The sequence below is a fragment of the Lissotriton helveticus genome, chromosome 6, assembly GCF_964261635.1.
Source record: "Lissotriton helveticus chromosome 6, aLisHel1.1, whole genome shotgun sequence".
Classification (NCBI taxonomy): Eukaryota; Metazoa; Chordata; class Amphibia; order Caudata; family Salamandridae; genus Lissotriton; species Lissotriton helveticus.
In genome coordinates, this window is record NC_136067.1 from 1,216,583,345 (window position 1) to 1,216,601,171 (window position 17,827).

Consider the following 17,827-nt stretch of genomic DNA (forward strand, 5'->3'; position numbering starts at 1 on the left):
TGCAAGATCTATAGTGTTTTGTAGGATTCTATGGCTGATGCAGTGTTATGGGGGAGGTGGTTATGTAGGATGCAGGAAGTGGTGATGGGTCCATGTGGTGTAGGGATAGAGCATAGGATGCAGGTGCTGGTTTAGGTGTCGGATGTAGATAGAGTTCTCAATGTAGGGTTGATTGTTAGGTATAGGTGGAAGTGTGGAGCAGGTAGAGTAGGATTTAGGATATAGATTGTGTAGGGACTTGTGGTCAGAAGAACTCCACAACAACATGCTCTGATCATTGAATTAATAATTACAATCAAGTAATTTTGCAACTAGCTTTGGGTCACACATTGTTATTTCCCTGTTCTGCTGCTAACTGCTTGAGTGCCCGATGTTGTTTGGTTGTTACCATAAGAAGTCCATGTCTTACATTTGGACAACATACATGTATATAAAAACAGGCCTACTTGCCTGTTTCCTGGTGAATACGGCATATATTATTGCACTAATAGATGTAAATTCGCACCAAATTGGCTGGCACAGGTCAAAATAGGGCGAAGTCATAGGTGATCTGTAGGCATTATACCCTTGATGCGAGTGTGATTACAGTGGCGTAACAAGGGCTCCCGCAACTCCCTTGGTTTGTTGGGGGGGGGGCAAGCGCCAGGGGGACCCCTCATCACAGTACCCTGGCCGGAGGACTCATAATTGAGTCCGGAGGGGGCCCCTCCACTGACCTTGCAGGGCCCCCACCCCCTCAAGTTTTGTTACTCCACTGTGTGACTTCAGGGACGTGCACCGGGAGCCTGTACATGGCAGTCTGTGGTTGGCATGAATGTTAAATTAACTGTGTTCTTGTTGCTCCCTGAACAAAATTATTGCATTGTTATTTATTTCTTTTGGTAATTTAGAATACTGATGTTGCCACAGTTTTATTAGAAGCCGCAATTGTTTTTTAATATGTAAATTAGATATTCTTTCTTTTTTTTACAGATGAATTATATTCATTTTGTCTTCGTCCGAGGCTGCATCTAATGAAAGCGTCTGCAGAGTAAACCACAGTTTCTGTTTTGCTTCGATTCATCCCTCATAAATCGTTGAAATTAAAGTCTTGTTCATTATAATTATGATTTGTCTTCCCATATTTGGCGGTTGTTCTGAACACAGTAGTTATTTTACTGCAATGCTGCCGAGTTATGGTCGCCATTCATTTTTCAATTCATAATAAATGACTAGCTCTTGATCTAATGGGCATTTTCTTCTATCATCTAAGTCACCCTATGCCATTTGCTTTATGGTTAAGATTGACAATATCTCATGTTGTGTTTCCATCAGATCGTGTCATAAATTCTTAAACTTCTGCAAACCAATTCATATAAGAGGATGGCTCTGCTAACAATAATGGTGGTGGTGTTGATTTGGTACTTGAGGGTGGAACTCAGAAAAGTGGTTTGCTGCCAGCTGAATGTACAAGTAGCAGTTGCAACCGCTGCATCAGTGTAACAATGAAGAAGACACCTTAAATCGTATTTATCCTACATGTTGTAGTTTTTCATTCTAATGTGCAAACAGTCTCTTTATGTTACAGTTCCTAAAAGGGAAGACTTAGACGACTCCTGTTTATTCAAAGGATCCGAAAAGTGGCACAGTTGTGCCCTTCAGAGGACATTATCTATTGTTGCAGCAGTTGATTAGTCACAAAATGACAAATTAAACAGTCAACAAATTCAGAAGCTTCTTCATACTGCTTACCTTGAAGTGTTTGCTCAGGAATGCACATGCAACGTGTACTTTAACAAGTGGAGTGATAAGATGAGGTGGTTTGTGACAGTTGACTACCTGTGTCAAATGTAGGGCTGTGTAAAATTTTAATTATGCTAATGACATTTTCAACGTTCCTGAATTTCATCTTACCTCGAATCCACAAAATGTAGTACTACACAACTTTGTAGAATTTGTTCTAAATCATGTTAAAAGGTTTTCTGAGATACCTACAGGAGTTTGTTTCACCAAGAGTCAGTTTCTGCTTCAACAGACTGGTTCAAGCAGAAACTGACTCTTGGTGAAACAGACTCCTGATGGCATCTCACAAAACTTTTGAACATGAGTTTAAAAAATGTATACCGGCATCTCATTAATCTTTTTTATGCGACTGCACGACTGCTGAAATAAGTTGCCAAAGATACTGTCAAACCATAGTTTGTTCCAAAAGCATAACTTCACGTAGTTCCACAAAGTTTCAAGGAATTACACAAAAGTTCACAAAAAAGTACGTAATTTTCCACATCAGTGGTTCAAGCTTTTTGATGATGCACTCTGTTAATGAACAGTCAATGATAGAGCTATTGCAACACATGGCAAAGAGATAGACGGGATGATTGAATTTCAGCCAGTGGTGATTGCCTGGAGTCCTAGTCTGGGCCATTGTGCTTGACATACTGTGCCACTTTAGACAGAGACCATTCATGTGAAAATCAGTTTTGATCCTTTCGCTTTAGGAACAGTCCAGCCCGAACTGCCAGGGAGCAAATGCCACATGACTCCCTGCTACAAACTCTTGTGCCAATATAAATTTAGACACATACAGCCAGCTGTCTGGTCCATGGAGAGGGTCGAAGAGCAATGAAAGGAATATTACCTACTGACCAAACGCCAGTAGGTTGTTATAGTTAGGACCTAGTTTCCATAAGAAAAGCATTTGTACTTGCTCATAACTTCAGCGCCGTTTGACGAATCTTCATGAAATTTTCCCAAAAACCTGCCCTCCTGATTTTTGTTGTGCATGGAAAGTTTCAGGGTAACAAGCAGGGTCCTAGTAGAGGGTTTGTGTGTGTGAAAAAACGTGTGTTTCCCATGTTAATTCCCATTGAGACTTTAGGCACAGTTACAGCCTAAACAGCTGAACGTAATTAGACACATTTGGCAGAAAACTAGCTCTTGGTCCAGAAAACGCCCTTTTTGTTATTTGGGGTAAATCTGTTAAGTAGTTTTAAAGATATTAAAGAATAGCAAATTTGCATCTCTAAAGGCATGGACCATCCATGAATCTTAATGATATTGTGCAGAGAACTGATTGACTGCCAATACTTCAACCTGGAAGTGTTGGCAGCCATCTTGGGACTCGGAATCAGCCAGTCCCAAACAAAGATGTAAAAATAAGAGAAGGGGGCAGGGTAGGAATACCCTGCCCCCTTAGGCCTGGTGGTGTGGTCCCCCAGGGACCCCACCAGGGTCAAAAGGTATATATTTTTCCAACTATGCAGTGAAAATCATGACAGATATGAGGATTTGCAGAAAAAAACACTCGCGGTTTCCCACACTTGTTTGTATTTGAGCCCCTAGGTGGGTCATGTCCTGGGGCATATTGTTAACTTAAAACTAGCCTTTGATGAACGACAGCCTGAAAGTAATTTCATACTCTCTCAGCTTATAAAAAATAAACATTCAGTTTCAGTTAAGTAAAACATTCACATGTGTACAAGAATGACCTAACAACAGGGGGAAGCAAGTCAAAAGCTTGCTCCACACAACCCACTCCTCAGTGTAGCCTTGGTAAGTCCACAAATCAAGCAAATGTACATTTTCTAAAAGAGTGTACACCAGCTGCTGGCCTTCCATCACATCACTACTCTAACAGGAGGAAGGATGTGCTTTCAGGTTTGAATGTTGAAAGACGGCACTTGCCACGCCTCTGAAACACAAACATTAGTCACACTCACATACAGCATATTCACTTGTAGTTGTGCCCTCCCAAACAAGTAATTAGAGCACTGATCGTGAAGGCATAGCAGGACCTTCTCAGAAGTACCAAGAACTATAAAAATTCTACTTTTGTGTGAAACGATACAACAAAGTAACTGTGTCTAAGCTGATCTCAATGTTTTCTTTATTCCGCATTAATTTTAATATCAAGAGTCCTGACACGTTATATGCCATTGTTATTGAAATTAAATTAAATGGTTCCAACTTATTTAATGCAATTTAAACATCAATGGGAGGCTTGAGAGTTAGTATAACAGCACTTGATGTGAAAGCGGCTGTGATGATATTATCAATATAACACACAAAGTGCACAGATTGCTGATCTCGGTCTTCTGATAATAGAATATCACCCAGAAAATGTTACGCTCAGATGGCTCTACTTTGCGCACAGCAGGCACTAACACTGAAGAGGTTGCAACAAGGTCTCCAGCCATCCTTCACTAAGTACTGGACGTCTCTACAGAGTTGAGCAGTACTAGGGTACTCCTTGGAGGCAGGAAATGGCCTTCCTACCTCTTTGCTGGCTGAAATCCACTCTCCAGTGCTTTTGTAGTTTTTAAGCACCAGTAAAGGTTGACGATGGAGGAGGAAGGAATTCCACTTGTAGTAGTCATGACTATTCAGCTCTGCAATGGCACTGACTTTCTCACATACACTCACAGACCCACAAAGTCACTCACTCACATACCCACTCACATACCCATATAGTCACTCACATACCCACATAACCACTCACACACCAACTCACATACCCATACAGTCACTTACAAACCCACTCACACACCCACATAACCACTGACACACCCACTCACAGGCTCAAAGGGTACAGGGACGTCATAGTTAGCAAAAAACAATTTCATTTTTCATTTAAATTTTATTGTTTGATTGATTAAAATCTTACACTATGGGGTCGATTCCGATCCGGTAAAATGCGCTCCGAATCGTCGTCCGGAGCGTTTTTTCCCCGTACGAATCGTACCCGTAAACGTCCCGTACGTACGACGAAGTACGATCCGTACCAGGAGCCGAACTCCGTACGAGTCGTACAGGACTCCGTACGACTCAAATCTCCGTACGAGTCTCACTCGGAACCCGCTGTACACGACATCACTACTGTTCGTGGCTGGTTTTTACGACCCAGCAAGTACGATTCGTGTCGGGTACGCACCGTACGACCCTTTTCCTACGGGAGCCGAAAACAGTCGTAAACGCAGAGTTCGCGCCGAAACAGGTACGGAAGGCCCCCCCCCGGGTACGGCACATACCCCGCATGATCGCAGGGGTATGCGCCGTACCCCTGTGATCATGCGGGGTACGTGCCGTACACCCAGCGTACATGGGGTACGCACCGTACCCCATGTACGGTAGGTGTACGGCACGTACCCCATGTACGCTGGGTGTACGGCACGTACCCCGCATGATCACAGGGGTACGGCGCGTACCCCTGCGATCATGGGGGGTACGTGCCGTACGGTGTGTAGGTGATCGTGCGCTTTTCCGTACGAATCGACGTGTACCGTACGAATCGCAACCGGGTCAGACGATCGGGATCGGAATCGTCCGGTCGTACGGCGTCCGTACGAGTCGTACGGAAACGGCTCCGGATACGAATCGTACGGACGGGGTTTTTACCGGATCGGAATCGACCCCTATATATGCAGTAATTCTTACTTATAACATCCTGTTTATAAAAACATCGAACAAAGACAAAAGATATTGGACTTCAAGTTCATTGCACTATTTACATTTATATACATCCTACGATACATCCTTTTTGTTTTTGGTAATCTAACTTAATTCTCAGTTGCATTATGAGCTTTACAAAAGTAGAGGTTAATATTATATCATCAGTATGGAGGCATCTTATCAAAGCTTGTTTGCAACTCCTTATTCCTCGAACATTAAAATGTCTCTTAAGAGTAGATATTCATTCAGCTTTCAGTTCTGGACAAACACAAAGGAGGTGCATAATGTTCTCTTCTCTGAGTTTACATAAGCAACAGGTCGTTGGTCCCTCTGTACTCAGCCTTGACATTAGGTGACATGAGCCTGGAAATACTCCAAAGTGATCTTTTATAAATATTTGTTTGTGCTTCACAGACCAAGGAATTTCAAGGTACGTTGAACTTTTACCTCGGTAAAGCCATTCATTAGAGGCCATGCATGTTTTTTATTTATGAAGGTATCTTTATCCAAAATAAGTGAAAAATGTTTTGTTGTGTTATTGATAACTTTTTTGAATGAGTTCGAGGTTATTGACATTTCCCAGACCGAGTTAGCCGAATAGTCATTTAATGACGTGAATAGGTATTTCCATGCCTGGGCTTTCCAATTTATATTTATTTCCTGTCACAATAATTTGGACATTTGATTTACAGTATCAGTTTTTATCCTTTACCACACCTTTATAAATTGGCCTTTTCGCCAATTTAGTTTGTTAATTAATTAATTAAAGGTAACTAATTTTTAATGAATAATATTTATTGGCATTTATAATTAATTAATTATTAAATATTTCGGTAATTGGTAATTAATTTAAATTTTTATTGGTATTGATAATTAATTTATTTTTATTTAAATATTAAATCATTACTTTCCATACTGGTGCACTCACTGGAGTGGGAATAGTTATTTTTACCCTTACGCTATCCAACGCTTTCCCTACTGTTGCACTCTCCGGAGTGGGAAAAGTAATTTTTACCCCTTCGCTATCCAATGCTTTCCCTACTGTTGCACTCACTGGAGTGGGAATAGTAATGTTTACCCTCCCGCTATCCAACGCTTTCCCTACTTTTGCACTCACTGGAGTGGGAATAGTATTTTTTACCGTCCCGCTATCCAACGCTTTCCTTACTGTTGCACTCACTGGAGTGGGAATAGTAATTTTTTACCCCTACGCTATTCAACGCTTTCTATACTGATGCACTCACTGGAGTGGGAACAGTAATTTTTACCCCTACGCTATCCAACACTTTCCCTACTGTTGCACTTGCTGGAGCGGGAATAGTAAATTATTCCCCTCCGCTATCCAACACTTTCCCTACTGTTGCACTCACTGGAGTGGCAATAGTACATGTTACCCTCCCGCTATCCTACGCTAAAATTATTTAATCTTTTTTAATATTATTAAGTTAATATATATGTAACAAAAAATAACAATGCATATTTATTTTTAAATTACATTAATTATTTATTAATTTTAAGGTTATTTAAGTATTTTTAAATTCGATATTTTTACAAACTATATTATTTACAACAATATTTTGGATTCGATCTTTTTGTACTTACCTGTTTGGAGATAGGAATCCGAAATTCTGGCATTCTATATTTTGTTATCGATATTTTGCCAGGTCGATATTTTGCTCTTCGATATTCTGTCAGTGATCCACTGACACACCCATACACACCCATACAACCACTGACACACCCATACAACCACTGACACACCCACTCATATACCTATAAATCACTCAAACAGTCAGTCACACACCCAGAATACCACTCACAAACCCATTCACAAACCCATACAGCCACTCACATACCCACTGACAGACCTATACAGCTACTCACACACCCACTCACACCCATACAGCCACTCACACACCCACTCACACACAGATACAGACAGTCACACAGCCACTCAGATGACATAGGTTAGAAAAAGTATCACTCATTAGAGAATAGTAATTTAATATCCCGGGGCTTAATGCATATCTTTAAGTCTCAGAAACGTTTACAAAACACTTCCACTCACTGGATTTATTTATTTATTTATCTGCAGTGTTGTATATAGCGTTGGCTAGACCCGGAGGTATCAGAGTGCTTTACATGAGGATGATAGCATCAGTGGGGTCATCAGTAATTGTCATTTGAGATGGCATCAGTGATGTAGCTGATCATTTATTTATTTTTATTTAATGAGTTTTATATATCGCTAGCTAGACCCGTAGGTATCAGAGCGCTTTACATAAGGTTCAACAATGTTACAACAATGATAACAATCACACGTTACATCAAATATATGCGACACAATAAAGAGCGAGAAGGAGAGACAAATAAAGAGGATAGGCATAGAGTGGGAGTGAGAAGGAAGAGGGGGTAGACGGTATGAGAGACGAAGGGAATGTCAGCCCAATGACCGACTGGGCAGGTGACGGCCGAGGAGGGAATCCACAGCCAGTCTCCCGTGTAGCTCTCAAGGTAGCTCCATCGGGCATCGGTCAGATAGCTAGGTCTAAACAGACGAGCGAAAATTCACAGAAGAATGTACAGATGTGAAACAGGATGGGAACTCAAAAGCAAGTGGGTGAGGGCAAAGGTCAAGAACTGGAAAGGAGATAAGTAGAGTGGATGGAGTATTGGTAGTATGAGGGGGGAGGAGGATGATGAGGTCAGGAGAGACAAAGGAGAGTCTGCCCAAAGACCGGCTGGGTAGGAGACTGCCGATGAGGGAATTCACAGCCCATTTCCCCTTTAGTTATTGGGGTAACTCCACTGAGCATCAGTCAAAATACCTGGGTCTCAACAGTCGAGGCAGGGTTCCCAGAGTAAATGTCCTAGTGGGAGAGCAGGAACAGGCTTTGGTGATGGCTGAATGGGATCAGGATGATGACCAATTATTATAGTCCAGGAGAGATAGAACACCGAGGAGGGTCCCACTAAGGTGGCCATCTTGAGGTCAGGCAAAGGGGGATGAGTTCTTGAAGTTCGAATTCCAACGGTCCCCAAAAATCTCTATAACTCAGAGGGCTGGGGGTGTAAGCTAAGCAGGGGCTCAGCGTGAGGAGAGATCCAAGGACCACCAGTCTTCAAAGGGGGCATGTGATGTCAAGAAATAACTACCAGCGGTAGAGACAGCTGCCATTGGCAGGTCAGGCGGGGCGCCTCTGGTGTCAATCTCCCTTGATCAGGGTGCTAATCAGGTTGTCCCTCAAGGTCAGAACAGTAGTTGCGGATCCAGCTCTATTTTGCGGCCTTCACAATGTAGCTGAGAATGGTGGGACACCCTTGGGAGTTGTTTTGGCCTCTCCCGACGATCGAGTGCAGGCGCCATTTTGAAGTTAGGCGCGATACACTAGAGGCACTAAAGTAAATATATTTTGTCCAAAAGGTCTTAAAGAGGACATGGACAGGAGCCCCAGCCTCCCGGGCTCACCGTCTGGACTCCAATCATGTGATGAGTAATGTAATATCTGAGGTCCTAAGCAGTGGTGTGGGGGCAAAAGTTATATTTTGCTCAGGTAACTATAACTGCTGAATTTCGATGGTTTTGTGCATGTGTAATCTCAGCTTAACTATAAAGTCCCTGTAACCTTTGTTTTTTTCAGTGAATATATATACAGATAGATAAAGATATAACTACAAGATTCATAACATGAGCTGAATGATCAACTTATTTTCCATGTAAATAATGCAACAAATGTCACATGAAAATAGGATAAAATCTCACCAAATGACAAAAACGTGTATTTGACATGCAGAAACCTTTCACTTTAATACTTTATATTATGTCACTACACTGACTGTCGTCTACTTGAACTAGTCATTTCTAACAATGATTTTACAAACATTCGTGCCCCCCTCCACTGCCTTGAAAGCAATATCATTATTGAAACAAGAGGCAAATCAGTTTTCACATGCGTGCTATATGTGTCCTAGCTTATTATAATAGATGGTGCAACATTTTAGCATATTAAATTATAAACAACTGAGGTTTTTGTAGGTAGGGCACGTATCCTGGACTGATGTATTTCAAGGTGCTTTAAAATGTGAATATGAAGGAAAAGAAGGCACAATAAAATGTAGTAATTGCCTAGGAACTCACAATTTGATAATGGGGGGAAGCGGGATAAAGTGAACCGGTAAATAGGTATCTCACTATCCTAATTTACATCAATGCTGCTTGTTTATCAATTTAATGAGCTTTATCATTACACTGGGTTAAACAAATACGCATATTACATTTTAAATCAAGTTGACCGAAAATAGTTTTTAGAAGAAACGGCAAAATTGAGTTAAATGAAAGCAAAGTAATGAATTTTATTGCTATCACTGGCACCCTCTAACTTAACCAAGTAACCCACTTGAGGTGATTTCCAAAAAGGCTCAACGTCTTCTGAAAGGACAATTAAACGCATTTTAGTTGAGCTTGTAAAGAGTGCAGCCCTGGGCAGCATCTCCTCTGCTGGGGTAGGGGGAGGGTGGGGGTAGGCAGGGGTCATGGAAGTCTGAGACTGAAGTAAGAGATATGTGATGTGCAGAAGCCACATTAAGTCTTGCTAAGCTGGAGGCAAATATTATGATGGCAGAAGCTATGCATAAGTGCTCCTCATCAAAAAAATGATCTCTAAAGCGGTGAACGAAAAAATTACACAAGGCAAGGACAAAACTCTTCTTAAGATATTGGCTAATGCTCTTTAAGCTAAGCAGGAAACTGAAGCCACACATTACATTAACAGTGAGCTGGGAAACATGGTTTTAGATGGAAAGATAAAGGGGGACATGTTTTGTTCATTTTGTGAGTGGTTATTTTTTTTAGCAGACTGAGGTGGTGGATTGAGAGACCTCTTGCTTGGAAGGGTTTTCAAAGCTCTCAGGGACCCGGTTTGAGGAAGAGCCCTGAATGAAACAGAGGAACTACCATCGGCCATCAAAGTTGTACAATAGACAAAGCCCCTGCCGCAATGGATTAAGAGATGAATTTTACAAGATATTCTGATTCAAATTGTTTTCTATCATGCTGGAAGTGTTTTACTCTTGAGGAAATGGGCAGCGTGATCTTGAAGAGACAATTATAGTCGCGATACCGAAACCTGGAAGAGGCCACCACTGATGCTTGTGCTACAGCCCCATTACACTTCTGAATGTTGACATTAAAATCCACATGAAGTTCCTGGTGAACAGGTTTGCAGGGTTTCTAAATGTAAATGTAAATGTCATGGTACTTATAGAGCGCACTGTCACCAGACGGTCACCTTGCGGTGTCGCCTATTTGGCTTCCTGGCGCTGATACTCATACCGCTGTGGAACCCCTCCTGGCTTTCCCTGTGAAGTGTCCACTCCTGGGCACCCCTAGGGTGAAGCCAGGCATCCTTAGCGCTGTTGGGGCCGGTGTGGAGGCTAAGCAAGCTATTGCCCAGAGTTGCAGCGTGGGTCCCGGACTTTTAAAAAACTGTAAATATTTTAGCCAGCAACTTTTAATCATCTCTCCCTACCTCGGTGCGAGACTTGCGTCGCTCCGAGGCTGCTCACCGACTTGCCCGACACAGCGCTGCTGTTACTAGGCGCTGTCCACTTCACTAGAGCCACCTTAGCCGCCATCTTGCTCAGGGTAAGGCTGGCGGTCTAGTTGTTTGTCCCTCCGGCCCTCCGATGACATTTAAGGGTGTGCCTAAAGTTCCTCGCCACATTTGCGTATTTTTCCCCTGAGGCGGAAGTCGGGGGATCTTTGCTCTTTCCTGTGCCAGATTCTACAAAAATTGTTTGTATGCTCGTTATTGACTTAATAATAACGGACTTTTAAAAAACTAAATATTTTAGCCAGCAACTTTTAATCATCTCTCCCTACCTCGGTGCGAGACTTGCGTCGCTCCGAGGCTGCTCACCGACTTGCCCGACACAGCGCTGCTGTTACTAGGCGCTGTCCACTTCACTAGAGCCACCTTAGCCGCCATCTTGCTCAGGGTAAGGCTGGCGGTCTAGTTGTTCGTCCCTCCCGCCCTCCGATGACATTTAAGGGTGTGCCTAAAGTTCCTCGCCACATTTGCGTATTTTTCCCCTGAGGCGGAAGCCGGGGGATCTTTGCTCTTTCCTGTGCTAGATTCTACAAAAATTGTTTGTATGCTCGTTATTGACTTAATAATAACGGACTTTTAAAAAACTGTAAATATTTTAGTCAGCAACTTTTAATCATCTCTCCCTACCTCGGTGCGAGACTTGCGTCGCTCCGAGGCTGCTCACCGACTTGCCCGACACAGCGCTGCTGTTACTAGGCGCTGTCCACTTCACTAGAGCCACCTTAGCCGCCATCTTGCTCAGGGTAAGGCTGGCGGTCTAGTTGTTCGTCCCTCCCACCCTCCTCCATCTCCCCCTAATCATGGATAAAATTAGTAGGCCTTTTCGTCCGCGCAGCGGGCGGGCGCAGCGGGCGCGCCGGCGGCGCGCCAAAGGCAAGCCCATCTGTGCTGGGACCGGGCCCAGGGCCAGAACCCCTGGCCATATTCCTCGACAGGGTTTATTAACTTACTCTAAAAATGCCTTGTTGGAACTGTGCACGACAGCCAACACCCAATGTGTCCAACATAGCCCGTATAGAATCCTGGAATCCACAGAACTCACATGCCCCCATTGTAACATCAGCCTACATATAGCTAATGAAAAGGTTAAGACGAACACGATTACAGCTGCTAATATCAAAGATTTCTCTGTAGCACTCATCAATGCACGCTCTTTGGTAAATATCGGCAGGAAGTATCCGACCTCATCTTGGACAACAACCTAGACTGTCTCTTTATAACAGAGACATGGACGGATGAAGCGTCCGATCCAGATATGGTAGTCGCGACCCCCCCAGCCTATAAAGCCTATCGTTTAGACAGAATGGTGAAGCGTGGAGGGGGGCTGCCATTATAGCTCGCGATCATGTAATTGTCAGAATGTCTCATATCCCCTCCACCTCTTGTGAAGCCCTCCAATTTGACCTTAAGCTTACTCCGTCGTCTCACTTCAAAAGAATCCTCTTATATCGACCCCCAGGCGCCCGTACTGGATTCCTCGCCAATCTAGGCTCGATACTCGAAGCTGTGGCGATGGAAGACTCATTTACAGTTATGGGTGATATGACTTTCCATCTGGAGAAGTCCTCTGATAACGACACCCGTACCCTGATATCAGACATGGATACCTTGAGTCTTCGGCAACTGGTCACCACCCCCACCCACAAGGCCGGCCATACCCTGGATGGCATCTTGTCCAATATGGAAGGCCTAAAAATAACAGACACCTTGCCCATGCCTTGGACTGACCACTATGCCATCCTAATGAGAATATCAGTCAAGGCTAATAGGACTAGAAGAGAACCCGTATGGAGACCAGAAGCCTTTAAGGTCTGGAAAGATATCGATCAGACAGAGCTAACCAATCAATCAATCATGACATTTATAGAGCGCACTACTCACCCGTAGGGTCTCAAGGCGCTAGGTGGGGGGGTGCCGTTACTGCTCGAACAGCCAGGTCTCGAGCTTCTTCCTGAAGGAGAGGTGGTCTTGGGTCAGGCGCAGGTCGGTCGGGAGGGAGTTCCAGGTCTTGGCGGCCAGGTAGGAGAAGGACCTTCCTCCTGTTGTCGCTCTTCGGATGCGGGGGACGGCGGCGAGGGCGTGGCTGGTCGATCTGAGGTGGCGCCTGGGAGCGTAGAAGTTGATTCGGTTGTTGAGGTAGATCGGGCCTTGGTCGTGTAGGGCCTTGTGTGCGTGGGTGAGGAGCCGGAAGGTGATTCTTTTGTTGACGGGGAGCCAGTGCAGGTCTCTCAGATGTCCGGAGATGTGGCTGTTTCGTGGGATGTCGAGGATGAGTCTGGCTGAGGCGTTCTGGATCCGCTGGAGTCTCTTCTGGAGCTTGGCGGTGGTTCCGGCGTAGAGGGCGTTGCCGTAGTCCAGTCGGCTGGTGACGAGGGCTTGGGTGACAGTCTTCCTGGTCTCGGTGGGGATCCACCAGAAGATCTTCCGTAGCATGCGCAGGATGTTGAAGCACGACGAGGAGACAACGTTGACTTGTCTGGTCATGGAGAGGGAGGAGTCCAGGATGAAGCCCAGGTTGCGTGCGTGGTCCGTCGGTTTGGGTGCGGTGCCCAGGGCGGGGGGCCACCAGGAGTCGTCCCAGGCGGAGGGCGAGGAGCCCAGGATGAGGACCTCCGTCTTGTCTGAGTTCAGTTTCAGGCGGCTGGTCGTCATCCACTCGGCTACATCTCTCATCCCTTCATGCAGGTTGGCTCTGGCGGCGGCGGGGTCGTTGGTCAGGGAGAGGATCAGTTGGGTGTTGACGGCGTAGGAGATTATGTTGAGGTTGTGTTGGCATGCGATGGCCGTGAGGGGGCTCATGTAGACGTTGAAGAGGGTGGGACTCAACAAGGATCCTTGAGGGACGCCGCAGATGACTTCGGTGGCCTCTGACTTGTACGGTGGTAGGCGGACTCTCTGTGTTCTTCCGTCGAGGAAGGAGGTGATCCATTCCAGTGCCTTCTCCTGTATTCCGATGTTGCCGAGGCGTTGCACTAGGGTGCGGTGGCAGACAGTGTCGAATGCCGCAGAGAGGTCCAGGAGGATGAGGGCCGCTGTTTCTCCGTTGTCCATCAGGGTTCGGATGTCATCGGTGGCGGCGATGAGGGCGGTCTCGGTGCTGTGGTTGGCTCGGAAGCCAGACTGTGAGGGGTCGAGGGATCCAGTCATCTCGAGGAAGGCGGCCAGCTGTTTGTTGACGGTCTTTTCGATGACTTTGGCCGAGAACGGGAGGAGTGAAATGGGACGGTAATTCTTGAGTTCGGTGGGGTCCGCTGTAGGTTTCTTGAGTAGAGCGCTGAGTTCGGCGTGCTTCCAGCTCTCAGGGAAGGTGGCGGTGTCGAAGGAGGTGTTAATAATGTCCCGCAGGTGGGGTGCGATGACAACGTCGGCCTTGTTGAAGACGTGGTGAGGGCAGGGGTCGGTCGGCGATCCGGAGTGGACGGAGTTCATTGTGTGGACGGTGTCTTCGGTGCTGATTGGAGTCCAGGCGCGGAGGGTGGCGGTGGGTGGCGTTGCTGCGGCTGTGGCGTGCGTCGGTTGGATGATGAAGCTGTTGTGAATGTCCGCGATCTTGTTGTGGAAGTAGGAGGCGAGGGAGTTGCAGAGGTCTTGCGATGGGGTGATGTCGTTGTTTCCGGCGTTGGGGTTTGAGAGCTCTTTCACGATGTTGAAGAGTTCCTTGCAGTTGTGTGCGTTGTTGTCCAGCCGGTCCTTGTATGCATTTTTCTTGGTGGCGCGGATCAGTTGGTGGTGTTCCCGGGTGGCGAGCTTGAGGGTGGTCATGTTGTCCATAGTTGGTTCCCTTCTCCATACTTTTTCGAGGGCTCGGCAGTTCTTCTTGGAGCTCTTGAGTTCGTCGGTGAACCATGGGGCTTTTCTGCTGCCGGGTCTGCTGGGCGGGGTCCTCAGAGGGGCGAGTTCGTCCGCGCAGTTGCTGATCCACTTCGTGAGGTTGTCGGCGGCCTGGCTTGGGTTCGCTGAGCCGGCCGGAGGGTGCTGGCTCAGGGAGGCGGTGAGCTGGTCCGCTGTGATCTTGTTCCAGCTTCTTCGGGAAACCTGTTGCTGGTGGTGGTGGATCGTTGTTCTTTTGAAGGTGAAGTGGACGCAGCTGTGGTCCGTCCAGTGGAGTCCTGTTGCGTGGGTGAAGGTGATGTCTTTGCTGGATGAGAAGACGGCGTCGAGTGTGTGTCCGGCGAGGTGGGTGGGGGAGGACACTAGCTGCTTGAGTCCGAGGTTGGCGAGGTTGTCAAGCAGGGTGGTGGTGTTACGGTCGCTGTTGTTCTCCAGGTGGAAGTTGAGGTCCCCCAGGAGGATGTAGTCGGCGGAGGGGAGGGCATGCGGGCTGATGAAGTCGGCGATGTCCTCGCTGAATCGTGTGCGTGGTCCCGGGGGTCGGTAGATGAGAGTGCCTCTGAGGGTGGTCTTCGGGTCGGTGTGGATCTGGAAGTGCAGGTGTTCGGCGGTGGTTAGGGTGTCGTCGGTGTTGGTCGTAATGCGGATGGTGTCCCTGTGGATGATGGCGATGCCTCCTCCCATCTGGTTGGCGGTGCGGTCCCTCCGGGTGATCTTGTAGCCCTCTGGGACGGCGATGGCGATGTCGGGCGCTGAGGAGGCGTTCATCCAGGTCTCCGTGAGGAAGGCGATGTCCGGGGCTGTGGTGTCGAGGAGGTTCCAGAGTTCGACGGCGTGTCTGTGGACGGAGCGGGTGTTGAGCAGGATGCACTTGAGGTGGTTGCTGTTGGTGTTCGGCTTGGCGGGTGCTGGTGCAGGGTGGGTCCGGATGCAGGTGAACTTGCAGGCGTGGCAGCTGAAGGGTCCGTGGGTGTGCTTCGGGGTGGCTCGGTGACATCCCGGGATGCCGCCGGTGTTGAGTGCGATGAGTTCGGCGGTGTTGTAGGTTCGTCGGGTCGGCTTCCGTCGGTGGGGGCCAGGGGTCCTGGCACTGGGCGCGGTCCAGGCGCGGACGGGCGCAGACGGGCTTACCTTTGGCGCACCTTCGGCGCACAATCGGCGCGCCCGCTGCGCGTCAACGCTGCGCGTCAACGCTGCGCGTTCGCACGGTCGCCATATATGGCGAAGTGCGCGGGGGGGCGGAGCAGCTGGGAGGCGGGAGTGGGGAGGGAACAGAAGGAAAAAAGGGGCGGGGTTAGCGGCGGTGGCGGGAAGCGGGGAGGGAGGACGAAGGGCAGCGAAAACGGCCAAACAGGAAGGAAAAGACAAACCTAAATACAAAACTATTACACAGGCAATACAGAAGGGCTAAGATTACACAATTTAAACAGCAAAACAGCAAAAAACGCCAGGGGCAGGACAGGCGAGCACGGACCACGTCGCCCGAGGGCAGGGGGCGTGGTCACGCGGCGGCAGCGAGGCAATCAAGCAGAGGGGGCACACGCAGCAGCTGGTGGCCGTGCGGCGCGGGGGTGTCCTAGAACTAGGTCACACTCACCTGCGTCGCACGGTCGCCATATATGGCCAAGTGCGCGGGGGGGCGGAGCAGCTGGGAGGCGGGAGCGGGGAGGGAACAGAAGGAAAAAGGGGCGGGGTTAGCGGCGGTGGCGGGAAGCGGGGAGGGAGGACGAAGGGCAGCGAAAACGGCCAAACAGGAAGGAAAAGACAAACCTAAATACAAAACTATTACACAGGCAATACAGAAGGGCTAAGATTACACAATTTAAACAGCAAACCAGCAAAAAACGCCAGGGGCAGGACAGGCGAGCACGGACCACGTCGCCCGAGGGCAGGGGGCGTGGTCACGCGGCGGCAGCGAGGCAATCAAGCAGAGGGGGCACACGCAGCAGCTGGTGGCCGTGCAGCGCGGGGGTGTCCTAGAACTAGGTCAGTGACTAACTAGAGCTAACTGCTCTTCTGGATAGGACTCGGCCTTGTCTGTCCATTGACCCCAACACTGCCACACGTCAATTTCAGGAGTGGCTGGGCACTGCTACAGACACCTTAGCCCCGATTAAACAGCCCTCGAGAAATAGAACAACGCCTTCGGCCCCGTGGTTCACAGAGGAACTGCGCAAACAGAAACAACTCTGCAGAAATAGGGAAAGGCATTGGCGTAGATCCTACAGTTCAGAAAGCAAGGCTAGCTACAAGGAAGCACTAGGGCTGTATAAAACCCTTATTGTCGAAACTAAGAAAAAGTTTTTTACAGAACAGATAGATAACGCCAAAAACTCCAGTAAAAAACTATATGAGATCACCAAGATCTTAGCGGGAAACATTCCGGACCTAGCTCCGCCACATTCCCAAGGTTTCTGTGATGCATTGGCCAACTTATTTTTTACCAAGGTAAATGATATATATCAAGCATTCTCCGTGAAAACGGTAACCCACTCACCCACGCCAGATAGCATGACTCAGGACACCGAACTGCTCCAGTTCACAGACCTCGCAGAGACACAAATTAAGGACTTCATCGCCACCAATAAATCTGGATCAGCATTAGACCCCTGTCCTCTCAAGGTCATTCGTCCAGTTATGGATTGTTTGGCCCCTGACATCGCTTCAATCTGTAATACAATGTTCAGAACTGGGATATACCCGGACTCACTGAAGAAAACACTGGTAAAGCCTCTTCTGAAGAAAGCCAACCTGGACAAGGAGCAATTAAAAAACTACCGCCCCATAGCTAGCCTACCTTTTTTAGCTAAGGTAGTTGAGAAAGCTATGAATACACAACTTTCAGAGTTTGTAGAGAAGCACCAACTATTGGACAACACCCAATTCGGCTTTCGCATGTACCATGGTACCGAGACTGCCCTAATCAAAACGACTGAGGATATACGAGTGATCCGGGACCA